Source organism: Arctopsyche grandis, chromosome 2 (assembly GCF_051622035.1).
Source record: "Arctopsyche grandis isolate Sample6627 chromosome 2, ASM5162203v2, whole genome shotgun sequence".
NCBI lineage: Eukaryota > Metazoa > Arthropoda > Insecta > Trichoptera > Hydropsychidae > Arctopsyche > Arctopsyche grandis.
This window is the reverse complement of record NC_135356.1, coordinates 31,470,526-31,482,854: the sequence shown is the minus strand read 5'-3', so window position 1 is coordinate 31,482,854 and position 12,329 is coordinate 31,470,526. Positions and strand designations below refer to the sequence as shown.

General features: G+C 32.9%; 1 long non-coding RNA gene across 1 annotated transcript; it reads right to left on the bottom strand.

The window, feature by feature from the left end:
• Positions 1 to 6,845: 6,845 nt before the first annotated feature.
• On the bottom strand, positions 6,846 to 11,960 carry LOC143921130 (uncharacterized). The gene is made up of 3 exons (XR_013261399.1): positions 11,898 to 11,960; positions 11,303 to 11,464; positions 6,846 to 8,991 (listed from the first exon to the last, which is right to left on the bottom strand). It is a non-coding gene; the product is annotated as an uncharacterized LOC143921130 (long non-coding RNA).
• Between the last annotated feature and the right edge of the window lie 369 nt (positions 11,961 to 12,329).

The following is a 12,329-nucleotide window of genomic DNA, read 5'->3' as shown; positions in this document are numbered from 1 at the left end:
CGGTCACACGTGATCACCCGTCACCCTAAAACTGGTCACGAGAAAACAGGTCACACCGAAAATTGGTCACAAAAAAACTGGTCACACACACAAATAAAAAAATGGTCGAATTTTTGAGTGTGACCAATTTTCGGGTGTGACTAGTTTTCTCGTGACCAGTTTTAGTGTGACGGGTGATCACGTGTGACCGATCTAGAGCGACCGGTTCACATTTGACTAGTAATCACTAGAGGTAGGATAGTCACAGTGCTATCCATTGTTCCATTTCTGTAAATCCTTTGTAAAAAAGGTTCGGCAAACCTTTAACAATGCATTTACAATCTTTGAACAATACGCGGCACCTTTTGGGTCCGGTGACTAGTAATCACCGAACCATTTTTGTTAGACGAAACACTATAGCGTTGTGCACAAAAAATGGTTCACTATTGTCAACCATCTTTTTGCCCTCTTGCTTTGTAGGGTATGTACATACATATGTATACATTTTTTGAAAAAATATAAATATAAAATTATATATGAATGCATAAGCTAAAAACCAATAAATTTTATTTTTTAGTTTATGCAATGATATTGCAAGCCACCGAATGGATGATAACACCTGTAGCCCACTTGAATGACTTTTCCGGGAGGTTAATGAATTTTGGTATGTAAAAAGTAATAAATTTTGAACCTGTAATGGAAAAAATAATTTTAAAATTATATGATTACCTCTTTAACCCTTAAATTAATTCCTGAAAGTCTGGCCAGTCAACCGGTTAATGAAGTATTTACATTCAAATGACCAAAAAATGTAGTATTTCTACTAGCCGTTGACCACTTGTTCTAAACCAAGATAAGCATAAGTTAATTAAAAAATAAAAATCTTGAAAAATGACTATTCCCTGAATGATGGTACTCATGGTGAACGGATTATTGCGCAAATTGCGACCGCGCGCACAACAATCGTTGCCACAAAAATCGCGAATACGGAATATCTGGCACTCGAGTTCTCGTTATTACAATATTTGGCGTGGAGTTCTTTCGATTGATGGAGTTTTTGGGTGCCAGATGTTCCGTAATCGAGATTTTAATAATTAATAATCACAGAACCGGTATTCATATGTTGCCGATTGGCGTTAATGTAGTGGATAACGACAATAACTAGAGTTTCCTTTACCACAAACTCGCGATGAATTATACAAAACCCAATCATATTACTCATTATTACGGTAAATAGATTATTTCGCACATTGCTATCGCGCACACGACAATCATTGTCACGAAAATTGTGAACACGGAATATCTGGCACTCGAACTCTCTTTAGTGCGATGGATAGAATTTTTGGGTGCCTGATAATCACCGAACCCATTTTTACATTAGTTTGTTAATGGAACTAAAATCACTCGCAATCCATAATCAGATTTTCAAATGTTTCACTTTCACTTAAAATTGTAAGACAACGGTCAGCGAATGTGTAGCGTCTTTTGGCAATAAGCTAATGTACTAAGTCGGAATAAAATATTTGCACCCCCTTTTTTATGTTATGAAACAAAGATATTGCTAAGTATGTCCTAATCACAGTGAATGTACCATTTATTTCTTCGGTTTCTAATTTGATTCCCTATCAATGGCACATTTATTTTGCTAGAGCCCCTCAGGCACGGCGTTACAAATTTCTGAGATCCTTATTTATTTTACATATGTAGATATATACCAGGAAGGCTTGACAGGAAGACCCCAATGTGCCTTCCTAGACAATTAATAATAAACAATGCAGTATTTTTATTACACAAATCACTGTATTTCGAGAAGCTGAAGAACACGAAATTAACAATTAATTAATTTATTAATAAATTAATCCATTTATGGATAGACATCTATGGATACTTGTACATATTTTTTTACAAATTGTACATATATTAAATATACAGAAGATGATTTTTTTTTTGCCAATTTTGAGGAACCGTTTCAACAATGATCAGATAAAATTGGCAAACTCTGACAAGAAACAATCGACTTGGAGTCACAAATATCCAAATTCGATCCTGGGCTAATCTATTAAAGATTTGCACAGGATCGAACCCAGTCAGTGGCGTAGCGTGAATTCCCGGTGCCCCCCCCGCAAAATATTTTACGGCGCCACACCTCCCCCCCCCCCCTCCCCCATATATTAATATTAGCAAAATAACTTTCCAAATTAATATTTATACTTTTTTACGTATCGATATGTGTACCTATATATCAAAGTGCATTCAAATTTAATCTGGACGACCAACAAGCAGTGCACAATCTGTTTTAAGTAACTGACGGTGAATTTTCCTTAAAAACTTCTCACCTGTTAATGGTGACAGCGAAAAATTTATAAATTTTATTGGTTTTAATCATATTATTTTTTTATTTTATTTAAAATTTATTATTTTTATTGTTTACACATTGAAAAAATATCGGTTTTTTTAGTCGGGAAACGAGAAACGTTGGGTTGGGAAAGGGTGACTTCCCGACTTGCTACACAGGGTAACACCATCGCTTGTGACGTCACTTCATACGCATTCGGTGCGGTGCATAAATCGTTAAATCGACTAGGGCTGCCCACCCAGTCGTCCGCGGCTTGATTTTAAGTCGATCTTTTCTCCATTCTTAAAATGTACGTATGTTGATAAATGTTACCCGAAAATATCTGAAACACAACCGACATATTCGTTGTGCATATGTTTCAGATAAATGAATGATGTATCATATCGATGTGCATATGTGCATATATACATATATACATATATGTAGATTAATATCCAATCTTAACGAATGCGACACAAAAATCGATCTGTTGTTAGGGCTCTACGAGTCTACGTACATATTTGGCCGAATCTGTTTTTCTAATAGAACAATAGATTATTAAATATGAATATTATAAAATCGGATACACGAAATTCTTTGAACGATAAAAATCTTGACCTGTAGTGAATATCTCTTTCATTGTAAATCCCAAAAATATTTCCAAATCTGAGGAGTGTCAACGATCTGTTGTAGCATAAACCATGCTTATTTTTAAAATTGTTATTTTTTCATAAGCATTATGTATTTGTTAACGTTATATAAAACATATCCCCCCCCCCCTTTATATACATATGTATGTTGGTAGATTGCGATATATAATAGTTGGACGAAAATATTAGCTTTATACCAGGGCAGCCGAATTATAAAAAGGTTTGGCTGCCCCGGTATAAACTATCGAGAGTATAATTTTTTCCAAAAATAAACATGTCTTTTAAATACAATAAACTAAGAATATTAATATTTTTATTTATTATATAAATTTTCAGATAGATCATCAGAAAACAAGTCAAAATATCCAGATTGGGATCAAAATTGAGGTAAGACAATTATGTTCATAATTACGACATGTTAATATTCAAATATTTAACAAAAAGCATTTCGTCATAATGAATTTCTCCATTTCATAAAAATCTTGGTATTATTATATATAATATTTTTTCAAATTATTATAGTATTATTAATTACAGTATTTTTTATTATAGTATTATTAATCATAGTATTTTCAAGGTTTTTCTTAGTTTCACTTGTTTTAATATTGAAATTTTTAAGTATAATATTTCAAATTATATTACTTTTAGATGTAGTATTTTAAATTTTTAAATATTTTTAATTATAGTAGGTATATTACTTATCTAGTATACATACAGTATTTTTAATTTTAATTGAAGTTTTCACGTGTTTTACACACAATCAACTAGGATGATTAATATTTTTACTTTAATATGAATTTTCAGATAGACGGTTATTTTACGATAAGCTCGTAGCATCAGAAAAAAATCACAAAATCTGGATTGGGATCAAAATTCAGGTAAGACAATTATATTCATAATATCGACATGTTAATATTGAAATATTTAAGAAAAACCAAATTTTCGACATATTGAAGTTCTCTTTTTCATAATAATCTTGTATGGGTGAGAGGGTGGTATTATTTTTTTGAATTAATTATAGTATAATTAATTACAGTATTTTTTTATTATGGTACATTAATCATAGTATTTTTTATTTTAATATTTTTTATTATAGTATTGTTTATTATAATGTTTTAAATATAATATTTTTGATTTTGAAATTTTAAATTATAATATTTTTAGATGTAGTATTTTAAATTCAAATATTTTTAATTATGGTATTTTTAATTTTAATTTATTATTTTTAAATTTCAGCGATCCAAAAAAAAGATGGCAGTTTTTGAAATTCATAATGAAGATGGACGGGAAGGATTCCAGAATGATAGTCGAATCGAGGTGACGAGAAAAACGGTGTTCAGCGAAGATGGAAAACAATACATCGAGGGAGAGTGGCAGGGAAACAATTTAACAAAAGTATTATCCTGTCAATTTAATACTAGGTTCACCGATGAAAAGACGTTTTACATCAGAAACCAAACTCCAGGATATTTGTTTATAATAGATCATGAACAGTTTATTGCTCGTGCAAAAATTTCAGATACAATTGGTTTATATGTGAAAAATAGCTTTTTGGATAACCGTATCATATGTGAGCTTTTATTTAACAAAATTAAAATAACGGAAATTTTTAAAGATGGTTTAATGAATAAAAAGAAACATTGCTACAAAGATTTTATCTCACTTATCAGTGACATTTGCCATAAGATTGGTGATGATATCGCTGTCAATGATGATATTTTACAAATATATATTGAAATTGGAAACATAAATGAAGAAGATGTGCTACTTAAGAATGATTTGATTATGAATAAACTCGTCGAAAATAAATATGTTTCAGAGGAAATCAAAGACATTGCAAGAACATTCTTGAATATATTACAGTCTATTGAAAAAAGAAATGACACACTACCAATTATAGAAATTGCCGAAATTGAGGATTTTACCGAAGAAGTGACAAAAATCATTGGTGAAGGACTAGAACACCATAAAAGAACTTTACATGACAATTGTTTTATTTTTTTCGACAATTACAACTTCAACGATCTATCAGCAGAGCAGCTTCTATTTATAACAAAAAATGACATGAAAATGATGTCAGATCTTGCATCTGTCTCTGACAATAAATGTTTTTCTAAAATTTTAAACCTGTTTCAAGCCCTTTTCATCGAAAAAGTTGAATCCGCTACGAAATACGTTTCTTATAGAAAAATGGCACCAATGTTCAATTCAGTTACTTATTACATTTTTAAAAGCTTCACCGAGCTTATCGAATTCATAAGCAGTATTACAAAAACATCTGTTGAAGATACTTTGAATATCATACAAACAAATTCTACTATAAACTGGGAATCCCCTTGTTCCTTAGATTTGTCCATGGAAAGACAGTGTCGCTTCCTCTTTCAATTGATTACGTTTTTCAGTGAAGGTTCAATCAAAACTTATGAATACACTTTTAAATTTTTAACGTCTAAAAACGTTTTGAGTAAACGCAACGTTACTCAAGAAAATTTGAGGAAATTATTAAATTTAAAAGTTAGCCTTCGTATATTTAATGTTGAATTTGCAAGTATACCAGAAGACCGACGCATATGGTTATACTTACTCGATGATGCAATGTCCATAGAAGGGAATGATAGTTGTTTTGAAAATTTCCAACCCGTGTTGTCTGATTTTGTGAATTACATCAGCAAATCCGATAGCTCTTTGGAAGTATTTCGCATCTTCACCCACAACCTCATACAGTTTATCGTAAATGGAGAGCGATGTTTGTCATATTTTAGGAATCTTGATGTGTCGGAGTCACTTTAAAAATTTTGTTGTATAAAAAAAAGTTGTCTTGTCTGAAAAATTACTGTACTGTTATTTTACAATCATTGATGTATGTATAGCATAAAGAGGCTAAAAAATTTTTAAGATTTTATTCTCATTTTGGAAATTTAGTGTATGAAAATGCTGGCTACTCCTGTCCAAAAATTATCATGTTGTAAATTTTGCAATCATTTATAACATTTTTTTTTTATTTTTTTTTTATTTTTTTATTTCATACCAGGAAGGCATTACAGGTAAACCCCAATGCGCCTTCCTGGCCAAATTACAAACAATACAGCATTTTTTTATTATATAAGTCGCTAAATTACGAGACACTGACTTAAACTCGACAATTAACGAGACATCTATGAATTGTACATACATTTTTATTGTAATATTTACATTAATCATACTCTAATAGTGGTGACATAGTGGGTAGGAAGGATTTTTAGCCAATTTTTAATCGGGAATCGTTTCAACAATGAAATCAGAGAAAATTGGCAAACTCTGATAGGAAACGATCAACCAGGAGTCACAAATCCTGGTCTGACCAGCAGCATTACAGATATACTCAGAAAAATTCTTTTCAATCGAGGTCAGCTCAAGGGATCGAACTCGGCGCCTCTCAGTGTTAAGCAGAAGCTTAACGACCGAGCCACGCTGCTGGCTATAAAGACGATGGTAATATTTTTAGACGATTTTTAGAGACTTTTTAGACATAAAGACGATGGTAATATTTTTAGATATTTTCCGCTAATTAAAAATTTCTTTGAATAAAAAAAGATTGGTTATCCCAGTTCAAAAATTATTATCAGAGTACGGATAGCCAAGGTGCCGCTCATTGTTCAATTGTTGTAAATGCTTTGTAGAAAAGGTTCGGCAAACCTTAAACCTTCATATGTTTGCGGATGATACGTTAGTTTATATTGTAGGTGATGATGTTTAGGGAATTACGGTATTTAAGTGATTGGTTATGTGAGAATAAACTGAAAGTGAACTTAAGTAAGACTAAGATGATGTGGATGAATAATAAAAAAGTTGTGAGTGATGTGATTATGGATGGGAGAGTGGTAGAAGTAGTAGATAATATTAAGTATTTGGGCATTTATTTGGATTGTAAATTAAGTTTAGTTAGGAATAGAGATATACATAATTATAAAACAAGAAATAGAAATAAATTAATTATAGGTAGAGTTAAGAAAGCTAAAACTGCAGGAGGTGTTTTTCACAGAGGTGTTCAAATGTATAATGCCCTTCCTGAAGGCATTAGAAGTTCTAATAACATTGCTGCTTTCTTGAAGGGTGTTAATGGATACCTTTGTGGAAGATGCTTTATAATTTGTTTTTGTTATTTTGTGTTATATGTATTAGCAGTTTTGTTATTTTGATAAATAAATAAAGATGATGGGAATATTTTTAGATTTTTTCTCTATTTAAAAATTTCTTTGTATAAAAAAAGGTTGGTTATCCCTGTCCAAAAAAGATTATATTGTAACGTACGCCGCGGATTAAGCAAATAGAATCCCAGAGACTGTGACCGTTCAAAGATTATCTGTAACGGATATCTGTTAACGGATTAACTAAATGCATACCGTGCGACTGGTATAAGTGGGTTTTAAGGATTAGCGACAAGCTAAGTGCATGAAACAATGATTGCACTTCTCATACCGTGGGAATACATATCCGAATACGTGACTATACAGTAGGTAAACAGATTAGACGTCCTGAGAGACCGTGAGACCGGTGTAAGTGGTTTTAGGGATTAGCGACAAGCTAAGTGCATGAAAGCTAAACAATGATTGCACTTCTCATACCGTGGGAATACATATCCGAATACGTGACTATACAGTAGGTAAACAGATTAGACGTCCTGAGAGATCTACCCCTTATAAGGCGGTACGTAGGCGATATCATGTCATTCTGGACTTAGCAGTGACACTGCGTGTATCTCCTGAATCATCAATAAATGCTGTGAAACGACTGTTGGCCTTTTACTTGGATCCTCCACCCACCCCTACGCAACAATATTTTAAATTTTGCAATCATGTCCATCAGAAAGACGATGGAAATAGTTTTTAATATTTTTCTATCATGAAATTTTATTTGCTAGAAAAATATTAAAAATCATTGTATTTTAAATTTTGCAATTATATAGAAGTTGGGCAAATTTAAAAAAAAATTCTCCTTAAAAATTTATTTGTATAAAAAATGTTGGTTATATAAAAAATCTTCACGTAAATCACGATCGGTGAACACGATTTCAAAATGTAGATTACAGTCACCCGACGTTTAGCAACAATTCACTGAGGACTGTAATCTCCGTTACCCGACGACAAAGTGTTAATAACGACGCATTTGTTAGTCTGAGAAACACGATTGAAGAATAAAACCAGTAGTGGAAAAGAAAAGAAACAATTATACAAAAAATCGATGGGGCGCAACTTTATGGCGCGCAGCCTTATCGGTCGCAGCCCCATGGGGCGCAGCCTTATGAGGCGAAGCCCTAAACGGCAACTGATCATGGGGCGAAGCCCTAAACGGCATTTAATAATGGGGGCGCGGAGGGGCGAAGCCCTAAAAGGCAACTGATAATGGGGGCGAAGCCCTAGACGGCAATTAATCATGGGGACGTGGAGGGGCGAAGCCCTTATCGGCAACTGATCATGGGGGCGAAGCCCTAGACGGCATTTAATCATGGGGGTGCGGAGGGGCGAAGCCCTAAAAGGCAACTGATCATGGGGGCGTAGCCCTAAACGGCAATTGCTCATGGGGGCGTGGAGGGACGAAGCCCTAGAAGGCAAAGGCTCAGAGGGGCGCCGAGGGCGAAGCCCTAGAAGGCAAAAAAAAAATGTTTTTTTTTTTTTTTTTAATTAAATGTTTACTATTTGCTTAGTCATGTTTAAGTGGTTTATATTATAAATACTGAGCGAAGCCGGGTAATACAGCTAGTATAATATAAAACAAAAAACCATTAGGTACTGATGGAAATAAAATAAAGTAAAAATAAAAATAATACAATAAGAATAAACCAATAAAGGTGAGTATTTTTGTTGAACGTAATTTATAATGAAGTGTTCAATATTACATTAAGAGTAAGAGTAAGTACTGACGGCTATGTCGAACCAAGTATCGGATGCTTTGAGCGAATTCTCCAATTCGTGAAACCATTCCAGCGTCTGATCCATGATTGATCTCGGCACGCCAACATAATTTTCAGCATTCAACGGGTCTTTGTATCTGAAAATTAACATTCACAAAACGATTACTCATTGATGAGAGACAATTTCATTGGCAATCTTTAAAAACATGACTTAAATGCCTTTGAACAGTATTTTATGCCAATTTTTGAACTCCTTAGTCAGGCCGCACACCAAAGATGCATCAATCAGCATGCACACTGTAAATGCTTCACTGTATTTGCTTCGTCACATTTAGCACTTAACGTTAAATGCGACGTAAACACGCACACCGGGGTTTCACTACATTTGCAGTCATAACATGATGGCAAACACATTCGCCAGCGAATTCAGGAAGTAGTTACTTTAATCATAAAGAGTACTTCTCTTTTCATCTTATGGCATGCGCAGATGCAGATGGACTATTTACAAGTATTGACGTAGGAGATTATGGCAGAAATAGTGATTCTGGAGTATTTCGTAACTGCAGATTAGGCCAAGCACTTTCAAATAATACTTAAAAAATCCCAGAGTCGATGCCATTAATAGGAGAAGAAGAATTTGGACGACCATTCAATTTTTATTTTGTGGCGGATGAAGGATTTCCCCTTTGCACCAATATTATGAGACTGCATAATGGAAGAGTCTTGAACAATATTTAACTACCGTTTATCTAGAGGTCGAATGCGCTTTTTGTATACTCGTACTTGTATCAAAGTTTCGTGTATTTGAAACACCGTGTATTTGTCCTGTTCATTGGATAAATCTGTTAAAATTGTTAAAACTACTTGCATACTTCACAACTTCATTAAGATGAACGAAAAATATCAGTTTACTTCAAAAACTGAAAACAATAACGGCGAGTTCTAGTCGCTATCATGACAATTATCAAAGAAGGCCGGGTAATGATGCCATTCAAAACAGGGAATATTTATGTGAGCATTTCACAAAACACAGTTAGCCCATTAATTCATATATTTATGCAAATAATAAATGTTATATCTTCCCAGATTCATTAAACTTTTCGCCAATATTAGTCCATATCAATTCTGTCATTCTTCTATTGCTGTAATCTTGATGATGGTAATTATAAAGTCAACTATTTTGTTCAACTTCTTTAATAAATCCAAATCGCCTTTCATTTTTATGTAGTTGTTGATTTTCGAGCAGCAAAGTACGCCGCTCAGCAAATGTTCGTTTGTTGTACCTAATGTCCATATAATAATAGAAATAAAAATAATTTTGACTCTATTCACTATCTGAAGAATTACATCTGAAGGATGCAGTAGAAACATTAGGCGGGTCTTTTTCATACTTTGTAGTCTTTTTTGTGGATTCTTTTCTCATGCTGGTATGCTGGATCCTTTTCTCGTTTATTAATACCGAAATAAGCTGAAAGTGAAGATCAGGGCAGACTGAATTCAAGTTATAAGTTCGTTGATTTTTAGCAGTTTTTTGTAATACCATATAAACTTTTGCAAGGGAAATTTTTCGAAAAATATACTATTCAAGGATGTATGTCAGTGTTTTTTTTTTCTGACAATATAAGCCATCATCAGAGTTCTTTGTTGCTATTTGCTTTGACACAGTAAAATTTTGATGCAGAAATATCTTGGAAGTACATATTCTAGATTGGAGGTCCCTTCAAGCCAGTCACACGACTGTTCAGTTATCACCGAGTGATTCGGAATCAGTGGCTACTCTTTCCAATTCCTCATACGCTATATCCTAGGTTGCCAGATTTCCAAAATCACAGATCGGAACATTCACTATTTCGAACAATGAAAAACAAAGAAGCTTACGAATTAATGAAGATATAAAGGAAAAAATATTTTTAATTAAATTATAATGTATATAAATAAGTACAAACACACACATATATATATATATATATATATATATATATATATATATATATATATATATATATATATATATATATATATATATATATATATGTAGAAGAGAACATATAAAAAATAGTTACTTAATAATCCACAGGAATCACAGTTAATAAAATATTTTGGATACAATTACAAGAATTACATTTTGTTTTAAGAAGTCAGGATTTTCAGAGGCAGTGCGGGACTCGGGATTTGTCTGTTGAACTCCCGCTCAGATGGGGAAGTCTGGCAACCCTGGTCATATCATAACACAGTAAGCTCATCTTTTCCGATATTTCATTGAATAATTAACTCCCAGTGGAATCATCGTTCAATCCGGCCATCCCGGAAGTCTCTACATGGTTATTATCATTGACCATTTCAAATATGACATTATTTTCTTCACCGTGACACCGAGCCATTTGACAATGAAGACTATATAGTAAAGTAAATAAATGCATATCAATATAAATAACAATTTATAATAACCATTCAGCTCCGAGATCTGTAATAGCGTCTCCGAGTGGCAAGCTGTTTGCTCGTTCGTCTATCGGATTGCCGGCCTCCAACGGCAAAGCTTCCTACCCATTTTCAAAAAGCTTGGTGAGACCAGCCGGTCCGCCATCAATTACTACCACATCATAAACTTCACTGAAATATAAAAATAAATCTAATTAAAACTAACGTCACATAATCGTCACAATGCTCTAAAATTGTGCCTGAATGGTTATTTTTCTCCTTTACAAAAAATTATACAAATTCAATTTGAATTTGTATGAAATCTCTGTACTGGAATTCCTGTTGATATTAAAAAAGTTGTATACACGGACATACATAGATAGAAGTTTGATTGAAAAGTAAGAGATCTAAATAGCATACAAATACTAAAGTATTTTAGAATTGTATCGAAACCTCAATTTTGTATCTTTTCATTGATATCTTTATACCAAAATTTTCGTATATGTACATACGTAAATATAATAGAGATAAAATATACACAAAGATTCAAATATATTGCGAAGTGGTTTTAGATTGTAGCGTGTAAGAAAATGATGTGAACCGAATCAAAACAAGTGCTAATTACCTATTGCCGAATGACATTTTGAGGTTATGTGAACGATGACATCTGTCAAATGACAATTGAATTGACGCTAGCACCACAATCGATGAGCATACCTATTAATGCCTTTCTAAAAATTTATTTCTTCCCCCTCTCCTGTTCATCATTTTTTTTTTTATTTACGTTTCAGAATTATTTGAGAGTGATAATTAATCATACTCGGTTTCAAATTTATGACACGAAAAATAAATTATTTCTCTTTTTTTAAATGTTAAATGCAACTAAAGTACCGCTAGTTGGCATTATTAGAAGTGACAGTCGGTAAAGCTGATTTCTACTTTATCGTACTGCAAACGAATGCCGATGGATGACAATCTTTTCACATAATGCATTAAGTTCAGGAACGACGAACCTAATTATAAAAATTTAGCTCGCACGCGAAGGATTTAAAATTTG